Genomic DNA, 17,547 nt, shown 5'->3' with positions numbered 1-17,547 from the left:
AAAAAAATTTAAATGTATTGTTGCTATTATTGTTTAACAAGGTTTTACCACACAGCCAAGGCTAGCCTCCAACTCTCAATCCTCCTGCATCAGTCTCTCATGACCATGCCCACCTTTATGTTTTTATTTTAATCTGGTCAGTTGGTATTAGTCTCCTTCCATCCACGGCAACAATCAATGGCATCTTAACATCAGTTTCCTTCTTTATTTTAAGTGTATGCGTGTATTGCCTGCATGTAGGTAAGGGCACCCATGTCATGCAATGTCCGTGGAGGACAGAAGAGGCTGTCGGATCCCCTGGAATTGGAGTTACAGGCAGTTGTTAGCTTCCATGTGGGTGCTGGGATTCGAATCTGGGTTTTCTGCAAGAACAGCCAGTGTTCTTAACCACTGAGCCATCTCTCCAGCCCTAGAAACCAATAATTTTTAATTGATGTCCAAGCCCACTTCACAATATGGAACCCCAGAAGAGGCTGTCGGATCCCCTGGAATTGGAGTTACAGGCAGTTGTTAGCTTCCATGTGGGTGCTGGGATTCGAATCTGGGTTTTCTGCAAGAACAGCCAGTGTTCTTAACCACTGAGCCATCTCTCCAGCCCTAGAAACCAATAATTTTTAATTGATGTCCAAGCCCACTTCACAATATGGAACCCATACTTGGAACTATCATCAGGGCCAAGAACCTGTGGCGAGGCAGGTCACAGGCCATTGGTAAGATCCCACCACTATCGTGTTGAATGGGCATGCTGTTAAACAGACTTCTAATGACTTATTATACCCATAGACTGATGAATCATTCAACTCTCACCAGAGAAGTTTCTTCTTGCAGCAGATGATTTACACAAAGACGCACCGTTGATCAGCATGCAGTCAATAATAGACTACAGAGCACTCCACCCTAAATGGGACATCTATATAACACCCATCCCCCTACAGCTCAGAAATCATCGTAGAAGAGGGGCAGAAAGAATGTAAGAGCCAGAGGAGGTGGCTGAATACAAGGAAACCATGGTTTCTAGACACAACAGGACAATTGCACATATGAACCCACAGCACTTGTGAAAGCATCCACAAGACCTGCACACTGACAAGCCAGACAAAAATCCAGCATGGAGTGGGGGTGGACAAAAAGCCCAGCTGGAACTATTGGCCGCTGATAGCTGCTGGCAGAATGAGATTCAGTTGTCATTAAGGGAGTGATCCCAAGCAGGTTGATCAGGCTTCAGGATGGCCCCATCCTCAAGAGCATTTGGAGAACACAAATTAGATTTGATTGGCCTTTAAAAAATAATTGAGAACATGAAGTAGGAGTAGGTCTTAGAGGAGAAGGGGAGGGAGTGTAAATAAAATCAAAATACATTGAGTGAAATTATCAAAAAATTAATAAAGATACTATTTTTAAAAGCAAAAGTTTTTGTACTTTCTTTTTGTTTTCATCTTATCTTTAATGTCTTTGCTATCATTTCCACAATAATGAGGCACTAATACTAACCCGTGTAAACCCTTGTCAGCACTGTAATTTTAATGGGAATACCTCACTGATGAATAACAATGCTTTCCACTATGGCTTGGCCTCTCCCAGAACTGTGTAATAAAATTGGATATTAACAAAATATCAGCCCAAAATAATGTCAGTATTGGAAACTCAAAAGCCCTAAATAATGAATAATGTTATTTTTAAAAGCCAAGGATATGCACTCTTATTTTAATAGTCCAAAAATATACATTATCATATCAGTAATATATGTGGTGAGTCATCAAGTGTATTTATGAATGTTTACAGAGATCAACAAATAGCTTTTCCATAAGTCTTCAGCAAAGCATCTTTCTATAGATGGAAACTGTGCCCCTGTAGGCATACAGTCCTTACTATACTTCACAAAGTCTCTACCATCCAGGCATCATGGCTGTATCCTCTCCAATAGGATCTGACTCTCCTCACCAGTCCTCAGTGAGGATGGTAGGAATCTTCCAGGGCTGTCTTGCTTCAGCCGTATAAGTAGAGTCTGCTCCCAGTACCTGGTATTATGCCTACATTCTTTAGAGTTCCCCTACTCCTGAGTAGTCATTGCATTACAACGAATGTTTTTCTTTTCTGAGACACATCAGAATATCTTCCAGTGTTAAAAACTGACATTTAAAGAAGCTTTTCTATATAATCAGGGTGGTGATATTGAATGAAAAACATCTCTAAGTAATCATGTTCTCAGTTTATAGGCACTCTTAGAAATTGCTTTCAGGACCTAATAAACATTGTGCACAACTTTTTAAATGTTTCCAGATGTATATTAAATTTTTAAACATCAGTCTCATCATCCTTTTTATCCCAGAAGGAATAATCCTGAGAGCCCAAAGAAAAATTCTGGTTAATGATAAATATTGGGACTCTACAAATGTCTCAGAACTTGTCTTTAAATTGGAAAAAATATTTAAAGAGCATGTGGAGCTTTCTAAAAGGTCTTTAACATGTTACCTTGGGATCATGATTCAAAAATAGAACCTGATGTACTAAAACAAATGTTTCAATGCAGTTCCAAAAAGCTTTATAAATACAGTAATTTGGAAGGATGATCCTGGATCAGAAGTGTTATTCTCTGTGCATCCCCATTATGCATGCATGCCTCATCCCAGTTGTCACAACTGTCTATAATTTTCTCCTGAGTAGCAGTCACAGACACCTGGGCTTCTACTACTGTGTTTCTGAACTGTACAAATCCATATCCTTACTTTATAGGTCATTTTCAAACTGCCACTTCCATAGCCTTGGTCCCCAAAACCTCCAGAGTAGCTGTGATCACACTCATGAGCCCCAAAGACACCCCTCTGCTGCCCTAGGCAGATTTTCCTGCATGGATCACATGGATCTGGCACCTGTCCAGGGACTCTCCTTTCCTGATGCTCATGGCATCTGAGGCATGTTCTGGGTTGGTGAAGGTGATGGAGCTAAAACTCTGGGATCTCTCAGTCTCCAGGTCCTTAAAAACAACTACCTCAGAGATGGGCTCAAAGCTGTAGAAGAGATCTTCAAGCACATGCTCATTGGTGTTGAATATGAGCCCTCACACAAAGAGCATCCCTTCTTCAAAAGACATGTCAGAATTCACCTCCTACAGGGAGAATATGCAGAATTCTGGCAAAATAGTGACTGTGGGCGGAGGGTAAGAGGATTAAGAGAAGCACAGAAAATAGACAAGAGAAATAAATTAAGCAGCAAGAGATTCAGAAGAAGACTGAAAGGCAGACAATTGACATTTATTTGTATTAAACTTCCCTTGTTTATGTTGCTGTGTGATAGGTCTGTCTACTGAATGACCTTGAGTAATAAGGTATAACTGTCTTGTTAACATATTAGTTACAGGTCTGTGATGACTACAATCCTTAGAATATACCTCAAATATTCTTTTCTACTTTAGGGGTGGGGACAGATTTTCTTGGGATTTCCTGAATATAAAAATAAGGAGAAGACAGTAGTGGTGATACTGCATTCAAACAACTGAGTGAATTTAATCAGGGAGCAATGTTGGTAACTGATTCTTATGGAAGAACTGATAATATGTCCTGAAGGATGACCTAGTACCAAAAGAGGTATGTTCCTTCGTTCTGTTTGTATGTTTGTGTGCCTCCCAGTGGCATGCTTCATGCCCTCCAGCCTTCATTAATGGGTGATCTTCAACGCATAATATCAAACTGATGCAAGGTCAGTTTAGAGTTTTGGACATCCAATACGTTTGGTTTTTGTGTTGTTTTTTAAGACAGGGTCTTGCTCTTGTTCCCAAGCTGCACTGAAATTCCCTGCATAGCCCAGGCTGATCTCAAACTCCTTGGTAATTCCTCTGCCTCCATCTCCAGAGTTCTGAGATTACAGGATAAGAACCGTACCCAGCTATATCATGGAATGTTAAAGAAGTTTATTCTGTGTGGTCCCCAAATACTTCTCCAAAGTAGATAAAACTTGGTTGTCCATCGTCCATGAACATCAGGCTGACATATCACCTATACCCTACCAATCATACACAAGAAACATGGATCCAGGTGTTATGGGAATAAAGCTTATATCATTATGGGTACCCTTTGGAGGGAAAAGAATACAACATTACAAGGGAAAACAATGTAGCAAAATATTTTTATTTAGAATGAGAATTTATTACAAGTACAAATCTGGAAAAATTGATAATTATATTACAAAATCTATAAACATACTTTTTTTTTATTTTTATGGGTATGGGTGTTTTGTCTGGATGTATGAAAGTGCACTATGTACATGCATTGGTCCACAGAGGCTAGAATAGGGTGTTGGACCACCTTGGACAGGAGTTACAGACAGTTGTTAGCTACCATGTGGGTTCTGGGATTCAAACCCAGGTGTTCTATAAGCCAAATGAGATAGTGCAGTGGACAGCAGGAGTATTCTAGAAGTTGTTCCCATATTAAAATATTTGGGGCCTGGTGTCGTGGCACACACTTTTAATCCCAACACTCAGGAGGCAGAGGCAGGCGGATCTCTGTGAGTTCAAGGCTAGCCTGGTCTACATAGTTCCAGGACAGCTGGGGCTACAGGGAGACCCTGTCTCAAAAAGAACCCCCCCCAAAATATATATATATATATGTCAGTCACTTAACTCTGCCCAGAGTGCCTGAAAACTACATATGCCATTCTATGCAAATCAAATATCCCAGCTCCATTTTCCCTTAGGAAGATCTCAAATGTTCCTGGGGCCATTTCAAGTGCATCCGACACAGTAAAGAGTAGAAATGGAGGGAAATTGAAGCTAAACAATTTATTGGAATTGAAATGCCTCCCTTTTCCAAATTTTACAAAATTTTTGATTAGAATAAAAACCGAGTGTTTTGAAAGGGACCTGAGTAGAGGCCTTAAACTTTAATGTTCTGGTGACTTTCCACCAAAGCTGTTATTCTTCAATTTTGCAAGGCAGCTTTGTGAAGAGGTAGGCTTCTCACTAAACCCATCTGGATGGGGTGGCCGGAGACATCCAGGTCCAGAGGCAGAGGGACAGATGTCTTCATGCTGGCAGCCACACCCAATGCAGGCGGGGCCCTCTGTGTTGTCTGCACTGGGCAGTGGAGATGGAGCAGCGTAGCGAACACCCCTGTCATTTCTAGATTTGACACCCCAAACCTCTGAAATCCTTTTTCTGCACAAACTAAGCTATTTAGAAGAGATCTACTGCTTCTAAAGGTAGAGAAGCAAAGCTGGCATTGTGACACACACCTGTAATTTCAGCACCCTGGTGGCTAAGCAGAAGGATTGGAAGTTGGAGCCAGCCTGGGCTACATTGTAGGACCCTATCCCAAAAACAGCAACAGAATACAAAACTACAACCCAGACTCCTCCTTGTTAAAGTGATTGAGTCCCATCTTTTTAACTTTTAGTTTCTCAGAGTGATTAGATGGGACAGCCATGATGACCAGTCTCCTTTTCAAAATGCTTATTTTGTTTTCTACTATACATTTCATATGATGAATTCACATCTCTCCCCCAAAAGACTGACTCCAGGTTCAGAAATCACGTGTATTTTATTGACCAGCACTCACTATTTGGCATGCAGCAGGGATCCAATCAGTGTTAAAGAAAAAAATTCACTTAAGTAAATGAATCATTCCTATTTTATATTTCACTCTGAACTAATCACTGTTGCCACGTTTAACATATTTTGCTGAAATTTTGGGGTTTTGCATTTATACACCCAATAATCATAAGCTCCTTAGAATACTGATTCAAGTATTTAAAAAAACAGTAAGTACTAAATGAATGTTTGTCAGACTTATCTGTGTCATGAACTGTAAATTTGTATTTCAACAGTTATTTAACTTCTTTGAGATACCACTTTTAAACCTATAAAGTGTAGAAGTTATTTTGAGGATGGTCCCATAGGATATCTTCCAGTAAAAAACAAAATCTATGATTCTAACTATAACATACACTGTCTTACCTCAAAGCACTAACAATATCACAAACAATTTAAATAGGAATAAAAACCTTCCAGGTAAATTTGAACTTGCAGTGAGAAATTTCATTAAAGCACATAGGATGAAAATGTGATTATGTGATTTTTTTACCCAAAGGAATTATAAGCACCAAAATTTTTATTCATAGAAGTCATATTGGATAACCACAAAAAGTTTATGCTATTTGGGAGCCAGGATACAATAATAGATGTGTGCATTTTTAAAACTTATTACTTTAGGAAATAAAACAGTTTTTTCTGCTTGGGAATTTGATGATGTTTTTATGCCTACTGGTTAATATTATGATATACAAAGATTTGATGATTTCCTGTAGGAATTTGCTACCATACTCAAGAAAAATATTTTAGACATTTGGGCACACTGGACCATTTCTGATAACTTGTTTTTCTGGTAGAGAACAGATACAATATAAATTGTATACATTTGAAGAGTCCTCTTTTGGCATTCAGCTGGTCCCTATGAATCCACATTTTGTACTGAATCTTACAATAAGATTGCTGAAAATCCAACTTAGATGCAGAAGACTATCTTAAAATACTTTTACAAACATATAATAATGGCTTTCCCTTGGAAACAGGATTTTCTCATTAAGTTTTATTGTAACCTCTAAATTAAATAATTAATGAACATCATTTACTGAAAATTGTACACTATTTACTGGCACTGGCTCCAGAGCAGGAAAATAAGTTCTCTGAACTAAGCAATTTGTAAGGCTGATGCAAAGGGAAGATGGACAGAGGAAGCAGATGCCTGTTTCTTCACATATTCTCATACAGAAAAGTCCCTTACTTATAAACTGCTCAGAGTCAAAAGTGAGTCACTTGTGTCAACATTCACAAAATTTAAATGAATAAAACCTGTGGTCCTAAGAGGAAAAGGCCCTCATGCACAGGTGTCTAGAATTAAAAAATATCTTTTTACAAAGTGTTCTGACTCATCTCGGACTGAAACTAAAACTTTTCTAGCTGCTTTTCAAGCCGTCCTGTGATTCCCAAGGACAGCAAGCCCAAATTCTACAATACTTCCCTGACACTGTCCCCACTAATGAATTGATATCAGCTCCCTCAGTGAGCCTCTAAAACCAATTTTGTCTTTGTTTCAGAGAAATTTTTTTTTCTCTCTTTAAGTGTTTATATTTTCCCCAAACTTTCCTTAATGTGCCCTTGTTCTGTCCTAGCCTGCATCTCCCCCACTGCAGGATCTCTGCCTATTCCTGAAGACACTCATAGGCAGGAGTAACGGGGTGAGAGAATCTCCCAGTTGCTATTTAGACTGTTGTGTCAGCAATACCACTTCCTTTTGGAAAGTTAAAATAAGGCATATTAATTCCAGAGACTTCCTGTGTCATCTTTCAAATGACGGACATATCCTTAATTACAGACATGGAGACAGTTTGCTAAAATGGTCTAAGTTGGAGGGATGCAAGCACAGACCACTGACCTCTGTAGGTCAGCTCTCCCAGACCTCCAGAGTACTGGACTGTCATCACTAGAAAGTCATTCTTTGGAAACTTACCAGTGTAGAAGGGGTTCCTTTTTCTGAGCTTCCAATTTTTGGAGGAGCACTAATAAAGCAAACAATTATCATTCAGTCACTTAGAATTTAGACCATATGGTCATTGTCCAATCATGAAAAGAAGTCATGGGCAAGAGGGGACATCAGATACATTAGGAAGAATGATGGGTACAGCCATAAGGGGTGTCAGAGAGAGACACCATTCACGTTCAGACTGTGGTTTGGAGGAAGAGGGCAGGAAGAGTGAAGATGGGCGATTGGTGCCTAATGGAACAGCAAGTGATGGCAAAATGTTAATCTTTAATTTTTCTCATGACAGATGGTTCATTTTATGCTCTACTTATTCCAGAAAGTTATTCCAGACAGTCACAGAGTGCTCTCATCACCAACCTGTTCTTTTCTTTGAGACACTGCTCAAAATACCCAATAGCAGCACCAAAAGTTATCCAGCAATTTTATCACAGCTATAACACAGTGTACAGGGAAGCCAAATACCTGGTATCTTAGCATGAGTACTTCAAGGATCATTTCCTAGTATTAATCTTTAGAAACAGAGTAGAATAGACCCTAAACAATGTCAGCACTTGCCTAGTTCTCAAGATCCTAGCCCCCGGTGTGTGTGGTGCTGGCTAGTAGGCATGCTTGATAAGCTTCTGTGACAGAGCTGCTACAAAGGCACTCATGATTCTGAAATTTCATCAGGGAGAAAGTTGGACATATGATGAGGCAAATCTCAGAAGGGAAGTCTATCGTATTGCAGGGAGTTGAATCTGTCCAGAGAGGGAAAGTTATGTCACTCACCAGATTCGAAAAGGAAAAATAGTCCTTGCCATCAAATTTTATTTCATATTTTAACACTATTATTGCAGGTGCTTCATGCAAAGAGATGAAATACCAAGCCTTTCTTTTCTCCAAGAAGTTTGTATGTGCTAACACTGGCCTCAAACTCACTATCCTCCTGCCTCAGCCTCCCAAGGGCTAGGATAATATATATGTTCAACCATGTCTAGCTTGTGCATGTGCATGCAGGGGTGTGGAGGTCAAAGAACAAATTTCAGGAGTCAGTTTTCTCCTCTCATGGGTCTAGGTGTCAAACTCAGACCTTCATGCTTCCATGGCAAGCATTTTTACCCCCTGAGCCATCAGTGGCCCAGACATAGATTTCTTAACATGTTGAAAAAATAATACCATAAGCTCAAATAAACTCTTCCTTCTATTAAAAAAAAAAAAGAAAAAAAATGAGCCCTCAGTATAAATTTAAAATTTATCATTTTAATACTTAACAAAAAGAGTTAACTTGGTCAATCAGTTTTGATAAATATGTTTGAAGACCAGACCTATAGAATCCCCAGTCAGTTAGGCCTCATGTGTGAGCTGACCTGCTTGCATTACAAACATAGTGAATCTTCCTTGAGCCATTTCTTATAAACACCGATATTAAAGGAAAACAAAACTTAGGGCAGGCTGGCTAACCATCACCTACTAACTTCCTCCATTTTATACTAAGGATTTTCCAGAAGGACATACAAAATAACTCTGTAACTCTAATCAAATATTTTCCTTCCTTTATCACTGTTAATCGTATCTATCCTTCCTTGCCCTGTCTTACCTCAGTGGAACCTCTGAACCAATTTCTAGTTTGGAGTTGGTCAATTCATGAATCTGTGTTTGTCAAAAAAAATCTTAACATGTGTATTGTGTCTCACTTTACCTTTTAACTAAATTTTGAAACATAAAAACCTAATTAAAGCTTTTGAGGCTGTCTCTCTTAAAGGTTTGGCATTTGGATGCAAATTACTAAATCATAAGAGTTGGAGAGCAGTGACTGGTGAGGTGGCTCCATGGTTAAGAGCACTGGCTGCCCTTGCAGAGAACTAGGCTCGGTTCCCAGCACCCACATGATGGCTAACGACTTCCTATAATTCCTTCTGGCCTCTGCAGGCATTCCACACACAAGCAAAACACGCATATACATAAAAAATGAAAAATTTCAAAAAGAGTGGGAGACAGTTTTGTCTAACTTTATTGAAGGTCATGAGCAAAACAGATAGCAAGAACTTTCAGCTCAGGCTGAAAGTGTTCTCTCAAGCTTAGATGTATAGCATGTGGTTCTCAGAATTCCACAGAACTCAGGCTGCCACAATCTCTCGAGGCTTTGAGGGCAGATAGAGAAGACTTTTAAAGGTCAATGGGAAAATAGAATAAATAACATCTACCACAACTATGACAATGTCCAGTCCAGAACAGATAGAAAGGAAATCCTGAAAAAGTAAGAAAGATGAAAACAAAAGATAGAAAAAAAATCATATTTAGAACAGAGTGCAGGTGGGGAAGGAAGACAGCAAAGGAGGCTTCAATGATAATTGTCTGTGGTTTCCAGTGAGAATGGGGTGATGGCAGCTCTCAGCTTGCAGCGAGAAAGCAGAGGCCATGAAGAGCAGGGACATCTCTGTTGTTCGTTTGCACCTTCTGCTGCCCTGAGAACTCCACTCTGGACACTTCTGTAAGTAGGGCTGCATAATCAATAGAAAGAACATGAAAAGTAAAATTGCATTTGTAGTTTGTGCTCTCGCTGTCCCAGGAGGCCAAACTTCCTGGCTTAGCCCTTTGCTGTTTCTCTTCTGTTGTTTTGTCATTACCAGTTGTCCAGGAGTGAAATGGGCTGTTGTTTCTTGGTATAGGGGAAGCCCACACATCAGATTCAAAAATGGTTTGATGTATACACACATTCAATCATGCACACCTACACCTACACCTATGAAAACTCAACAACAGTATCAGAATTATGTTTAAATGCTATTTCATGTCCCTTTTTTATTATCCCACTGAGACTAGTTAGTGCTACCCATAAGTGCATGGGTATAAGGCCAGCCACTGGAGCATGGGCAAGCTACCAAAGGCCACATCCCTGAAGAAAACTGACTCCCCCTCACAGCTATTAACTGCCAGTAGCAAAAGGCAGAAGTTGGGTGGGAGGTATGCTGGTGGAAGGGCCTGGAAAGAGTTGAACTAGGACAGGGGAGTGGAGGGTAGATATGCTCAAAATACATTGTATATATGTATAAAAGTCTCAACTAATAAGTAATATATATTTTGAGATACTATTTCATTAATGCTCTGATTTCCATTCTTCTTGTTTGTAAAATAGTGTTTGTTTTCTGCACTTAATTGGATGGGAAATTTCTTTGTTGCCCCTTTTGTTCCTTTCATATATATCTCATAAAGAGTTCAAGATCCCTATCAATGAGAGGAAATTATTCCTATGTTCTCTTTGGTTGGTCATCTCTCTTTTCAGCACAGTCACATTAGCAGACTTTTAGACAACAGGTAATACAAAAGAAGCCTGGGGGACTCATGTAAACTTGTATTTTCATTAACAGTACGGAGAGAATAGAGATGCAGGTGCATCATGAGAAAAATAATCAAACAAAAAGAGCTGCTCTCAGAATGAGCCTGAGAGAGGCAATTCCCATCATGAGCTAAGTGCTTCCACTCCTGGATGGACAGCAAATACCAAATTAACACAAATATCTAACTGTCAAAACCAAACAGGGAATAAATTATGTCAAAGGGAAGAAACTGAAGAATATGGAAACAGAGAGAACTACTCAGCAGGTTGTTTAGTGAATGAGGTCGAATTTACAAGCGCGCCTCTCTTTAGTGTGCTTAGCTGACTCATCATCTCAGAAGGCAGCACTTTCCCTTTAAAGGAAAAGAAAGCAAGTTTTTCGAATGGGACTGAGAGGTGGTATTCAGTTGGAAGACTAGGTGCTTAGCAAAGATTTGGCATGTCTAATACACTTGCCTACATGTGCTCCGATATGTCACTTGATCTGACTGTGATTAACTCAAAGTTAAAATAAAAAATAAGTAAATGACCAAGACAACTAGCCAATGCACATAATGTAACACGGGCTGCAGAATTAAGTCGGTCAATGCACAGGAACCAGTCTAAGAGAGAGCGAATGTAAATTTGCTATACTGCCACCAGATTGGGTTTTCATCAGAGTTGTCTTAAAGTGCTGCCTTAAAAAAAAAAAAGTGTTACCTTTTTATTCCAACTGGAATCTTGTTTTATTATTTTTTTACATTTTTTTTGAGAATTTCATACATGAGTACTGTATTTACATCATCTTCACCCCTCCCTCACTCCCTCCAACTCTTCCCACATCCCTTCCCACTCCATCTCAACTGTTTATAAAAACCAATGAGGCCTCTGAGCATGGATATAAAGTCATCAGGTAGATTTCAATGATAATGTTTTTCACATCTACTAATTATTAAAGAGAAAATTTTTATGCTTTGAAGAATTATTATTTTTTAATCATTATCCTTTTTTAAATTTTTAATTGCATTAAAAATGAAGTTTTCTGCATGAAACTCTGTATTTTAATAATGAAATGGAGGTCTTTTTTTAAAGGCTAAAACATGATTTAATTTTATGTCTTACAGGGTTTATACTGAGTACAATATTGTATAACTGTAATAATTCAACTGTAAACCTAAAACTGTACAGGCAATTTTGTAAGAGATGCAGCCTAGCTCAGAAAATTGTTACTGAATGTGTCAATGCTGATGTAATGAAGTTCTTCTTCTAAGTATGTGGTTATTAAATAAATAATTTTTTTTAAAAAAAAGAAACTTTGGCACTCACAACTCCATCTGTATAAAGCCCTATTTTAAGGGATGATTCCTGTCAAAAGCAAGTTGGCACACAGGAGAACTTAAGCTGCATAAAGAGGCCGAACATAAGACATTTTTGTTGATAGCTCCAAACGAACCAACAGCCAGGATCAGTGCCTAGCCATTTTGGTTTCCCAGCTAATGAGTCCTCAAATGACTATAGACCTTGTGGAGCTCTGAAGCCAGTACATGAAAGGTCCACAGCTGACCCTACATACAGCACTTAGATATCCCAGAAGCAAGAATGATAATAAGTAATTATTGCTTTAAACTGGACAGTTTGGGTTTAGCTTGCTACAAAAACTTCACTGACAAGGACAGATGACCTCTTCAATTGATTACACTCAGTAATTGATGGAAAAATTTGTTCACACACGTGATAGTAGCAAATGTCAAAAGACTTTTTGACTGATGAATTCTTAAAATTACCGGAATTGAGACCATTTACTCTCTTTAACATGTATGTCACAAACTAGCAGCTCTGTGTTTTCATTCATTAACCAATGTAATTTTGAAAAATGTTCTAATAATGTGACTTTATTTCATATCTAATACAATATTTTCATCTCAAGTATTCAAAATAAAGATAAATCTTTTTCTTGAAAAAAAAAAAAAAAAACCAATGAGGCCAATTTGTGCTTCCCATGTGGTCTTGGGTGCGTCCATCCACTAGAATGTGATTGACCTACCAGGGAGACACTCTTAAAAATGACTCTCCCTCTTTAGCTCCTTAGCTAGTGGTGGGAACTGTGCCCACCTCCCTTCTCTGAGCTAAGCTTTCCTGGTCTTGTTCTGCTCTCACAGCCACCTTGAGTTCATATATGTACCCGCCCTGTTGTGTCTGGAAAACACTATTTCCATGAAGTCGTCCATTGCTTTTATTCTTACACTGTCCCCACCCCCTCTTCTGAAAAGATCCCTGAGTTTTGGGAAAGGAGGGTATGATACAGTTGCCCTATTTAGAGATGAGCATTCTGAAGTCACTTATTCTCTGAATGTGAATCTCTGGACTAATTATCATATACTACTAAATAAGCTGCTCTGATGAGAGTTGAGAGATGCACTGAACTATTACAATGTCATTAGGAGTGCGTTTAATACCCAGTCCATTTAGTAATATAACAGCGGCAGCTTCTTCCCCTAGGCCTGTCTAGCCGGAGGTTCTTGGCCTCATTGATGGTGACAGGTACGGGTTTCACCTTGAGGAGGAGGTTTTAAATCCAATCAGAAAGGGTTTGGTTAGTCCCATGACATTGATGTCATTATTGCACCAGTGGGTATGTCCTTCCAAGCCAGTCTTTTCTGTAACTCCTAGGGTTCACAGCTAGATAAGATTAAGGATTGTTTTCATCTCCTGGTTAAAGGGTTACCTTCACGAAGAATTTGTGGATGAAAATGTTACATGACAACAACATGGGGAACATAGTGACTTACACTCAATTGAGACACCTGAACAGAGAAGGACTGAGCAGTGACTTTCATAACAAAGAAGGCTTCCTGTTCTGTGGGTAGTACCCTCCTTTTACAGTTCTCATTGGAGAAGCTATCCCATTTGCCTCCCATTGGCCTCCAGTCAACTTACTCCAATGTTCACTGCACACACAATATGGACTTCTGCATAGCCATGAAGGATTATATTGTTTTTCCTGTACCTCCTCTTCACCCAATCTTCCCCAGCAGCACTAGGAAATTGCAAGAGCCAGTAGCATGTTCTATTTTCTCTCTGAGCTGTACAGCCTTCCTGTGCTTGTACTCTTCTCAGATGGGCTTTGGGTGCCTTATTAAATACACAAGCATTGCTCTTAATGTTCATGGGGACAGAGGACACTAACCAATACATAGAAGCCTAGATTATACAATTGAAAGAGATGTTATAAGTTACATGATAAAATCTCCCATCCAGTGATCGATTCTCTTCAAATCATTTGGGATGGGGTTGGGGTTAACTTCAGATTTGAAGGCACTGAATGGTAGAAATCTCATTCTCTCACAAAGCAATCTGTTTTAAACTTTTACAACTCATTTACAAGTTATTTCTTTAAAAAGCTGAAAGCTGGGGGCTGGAAAAATGGCTCAGCAGTTAAGAGCACTGGCTGCTCTTGCAGAGGACCCAGGTTCAGTTCCCAGCACCCACATGGCAGTTAATGACCATCCATAATTCCAGTTCTAGGGGATCTGATGCCCTGTTCTGACTTCCACAGGCATTGCAAGACATGGGTGCACCTACCTAAATGCAGGTAATACGCTCTTACACATGAAATAAAAATAATAAATAAAATATTCAAAAAGCTGAAAGCTACCCCTCTTTTAACAACTAACCACTTCTGTCTTCAGATGCTAGTCAATTACTTTATTAATGTATAAATCCTTGAAAATTTTAAAGAATGATATTTCTTTCCATTCCTTCTTCTTTTCACCAGTCTATTCACCCTAAACTTCTTTCTATCCATTTCAATAATTACCACCACTTAACACTGGCTTCGTGAGCACTAGGTTTTTGAAAGCCCTGCATAGCACTTGGAAGGTAGTAACCATTTGTATGGTTGGTCAAAAGATGGAATTACTACCATAAAGGATCTCTGAGTCTTATTTCCTCCACCACACTGGTGAAGAAGTGAGGGACTCTTCTGTGCACACTGCCCCACATTCTCTTCAAACTTGGCAGGCAAATCTACACAAGTCCTTCAGTTATACAGCAATCAGATCACAATAAGCCTCGTGCTGCACTTTCCATGATCAGGACTCAAGGACCACTTGCTTGCAAGTTTTTTAATGTGTGATAAATTAGTTCATCTTTTGATTAGGCTTCTCAACAGCAACAGATAACAGCTGGATCACCGAAACACCCTTAGATTGCTTTTATTTGAACTGCTACCTAAAGAAGTTTATTCATTTTTATTTTTTCAAGTATCTTAATAATAATGTTTCTGTAATGATACATGAGAAACTCAACTGACAATTAAAATATCGATTTAATTTATGTATTCATTATTCCTGTCAGTAAAAATAATAATTGAGGGACTGGAGATATGGCTCACTGGTTAAGAGCACATACTGTTCTTACAGAATACCTGAGTTCAGTTGCCAGTACCCACATTGGCATTGCACAATATGGGTGCACTTACACACATGCAGGCAATACACTCATGCACATAAAAATTAAAATTAAATATTAAAAAAACAATTGAAAATTATAGATTATAGGTTGAAAACTCTTCTTTGATCTGAATAAAGGGACATTGAGGGATAAAATTTTCTTAGTGACAACAAATATTTTTGTGAAAATAAATTCTAGACAAAGACTACTGGCAAATACCTCCAATTAAATTAAGATATTGGCTTAAAACCACCAATACAAAAGACTTCTTTTCTATTATTATTTTTCGTCCTGTAGTCCCAGAACTATTTAAGCACATAAACACTGAAACAAATTTTCTTAACATAGCTCTAATTACTACTTCTAGGTCATTATATAAAAGGCTCCATCATTTGATGTTTTAAATATATAATGATCTAATACCAAGCATGCCATCTCCATTTTGTAATCCTCAATTTAATATATTAATAATACTAAAAGTTGCCTATGTGTATAAAGAGGAAAAAATTAAGTAATGAATTAACATTTTTTTAACCTTGGATAAAACAATATAGATAAAAATATTAAAATTAATCATTAACTTAAAAAAGAAGAATAATAACAATACCATTAAGCCTGCAGTTTTCTCTGAGAGAGAAAAAAATCCGCTCTTCAGACATCTGAAGTGCACAGATCACTAGATGTGTTTGCTCTTGGTTATGGATTGCACTTACGGCGTCCTGAAACCCTTGTTATTTATTTGTCCAGTAGAACAGTCGGGGTGGGGGGAGCAGGGGAAACCTTCAGATTGTTGATTTTACCAGAAATTATGGACACAGTATGATGAGGTAAACTTCTGGATTAGTCAGAAGAGAGAAAAAAAAAAAAAACCAAAAAACATTCCTCCACCTGGAATGCCTTTGATCCTGATGAGCTTGGTATGACAGCTTCATTTCTAATTCATTCCTCCTCACTGTGACAACTCATCAATCAAATCAGCACACAGGCAGGAGCACACTCTAATCTGTACGTCTGAAACAATCCTTGGACATTTATTTTCTTGCTGGAGAACAAGAGCAATTTTATTTTTAGGCCATGTTCTTTCCCAAAAAATTACTTTTTACCAGAGAACATACATGACATTTTCCTTTTTGTTAACATTTATACTAACAAAGATTATTATGTCAGCCTCTGTGTTGTGCAAGAGCTTCAATACAGTAAAATTTTGTGTGTTTATTTATATATCTCTTTACAACCACAAAGGAATTAAATGCTGTAATTTTTAACTGATCAAATAATATGGCAGAAGGAAAATAAAATTTTCAATAAGTGAGAAAGCCTTGGCAAATGGGGGAGGGGATTGGGTGTAAATGCAAGGCAGAGCAGGGGTAAACTTAGTTCAGAAAAGGATAGCCAGGTGTGAGTTCAAAACCAGAGACACATGCAAATATCTTGCCTTAAAAACAAAATAAATGAGCTGGGCATGGTGGTGCATGCCTTTGCAGGCAGATCTCTGTGAGTTCAAGGCCAGCCTGGTCTACATAGTGAGTTCCAGGACAGCTGGGGCTACAAGAAGACCCTGTCTCAAAAAGACCACAATAATAATAATAAAAATTAAAAAATAAAACAAAACAAAACAAAACAGGAGGAAGAGGAGAGAGGGAAAAAATAAGGAAGGGGGGGAGAGAAGAAGGAAAGGACAGAGGTTCCTATCAATACTTTCTTTGCCCTCCTAACATTTTCTTTTGAAATAGTGTCTCCCTGTTGCCCTAGTTGGCCTGGAACTCACCATGTAGACCAGGCTGGCCTTGATCTCACAGTAATCTGCCTGCCTCTGTTTCCCGAGTGCTGGGATTAAAGGTGCATGCCATCACAAATGGTCCCAAACAACATTTTTTTTTATGTTAAACTATGAACACAAGAGGAAATAAAAATGTAAAATGATTCATAAATATAACTGTAATGATGCTAACAGGCTGGAAACACGAAGGCCATGGGACACCTGTCCCTGTTGGGAATTCTACAAAGGAAGTGGAAGCAAAATTATAAAACATAAAAGCAAGAAAAGAAACAGAAAAAGCAATAAGGCTTTTTAAAATTAAAACTAAATGAATATAAACAAGTCAAAATATAATAGTAGCCACGTGTCTTCTTGCCAATAGCCTTCCTAAGGGGTGTGAGAACCTGAGTCTTTAGGACTTTAATTTGCATTTCTGTGATGATGAATCGCATGGAGCATCTTTCCCCACACCTGTTAGCTAGGTACATGCTTCGTCTTTCAGATCT

At 38.6% G+C, this 17,547-nt stretch overlaps 1 long non-coding RNA gene across 1 annotated transcript in view; it reads right to left on the bottom strand.

Moving 5' to 3' along the window:
- Positions 1-9,939: 9,939 nt before the first annotated feature.
- LOC115070994 overlaps positions 9,940-17,547 on the bottom strand; it is a 9,618-nt gene continuing 2,010 nt past the window's right edge. Inside the window, exons 2-3 of the long non-coding RNA XR_003850098.1 lie at positions 16,171-16,324; positions 9,940-10,015 (exon numbers count right to left, since the gene is read on the bottom strand). This is a non-coding gene — a long non-coding RNA (uncharacterized LOC115070994). The remainder of the gene's footprint in view (positions 10,016-16,170; positions 16,325-17,547) is intronic.

Source organism: Nannospalax galili, unplaced genomic scaffold (assembly GCF_000622305.1).
Source record: "Nannospalax galili isolate Female #2095 unplaced genomic scaffold, S.galili_v1.0 scaffold377, whole genome shotgun sequence".
In the NCBI taxonomy this organism is placed as follows: domain Eukaryota; kingdom Metazoa; phylum Chordata; class Mammalia; order Rodentia; family Spalacidae; genus Nannospalax; species Nannospalax galili.
The sequence above is the reverse complement of the archived record's forward strand: the minus strand, read 5'-3'. Positions and strand labels throughout refer to the sequence as shown.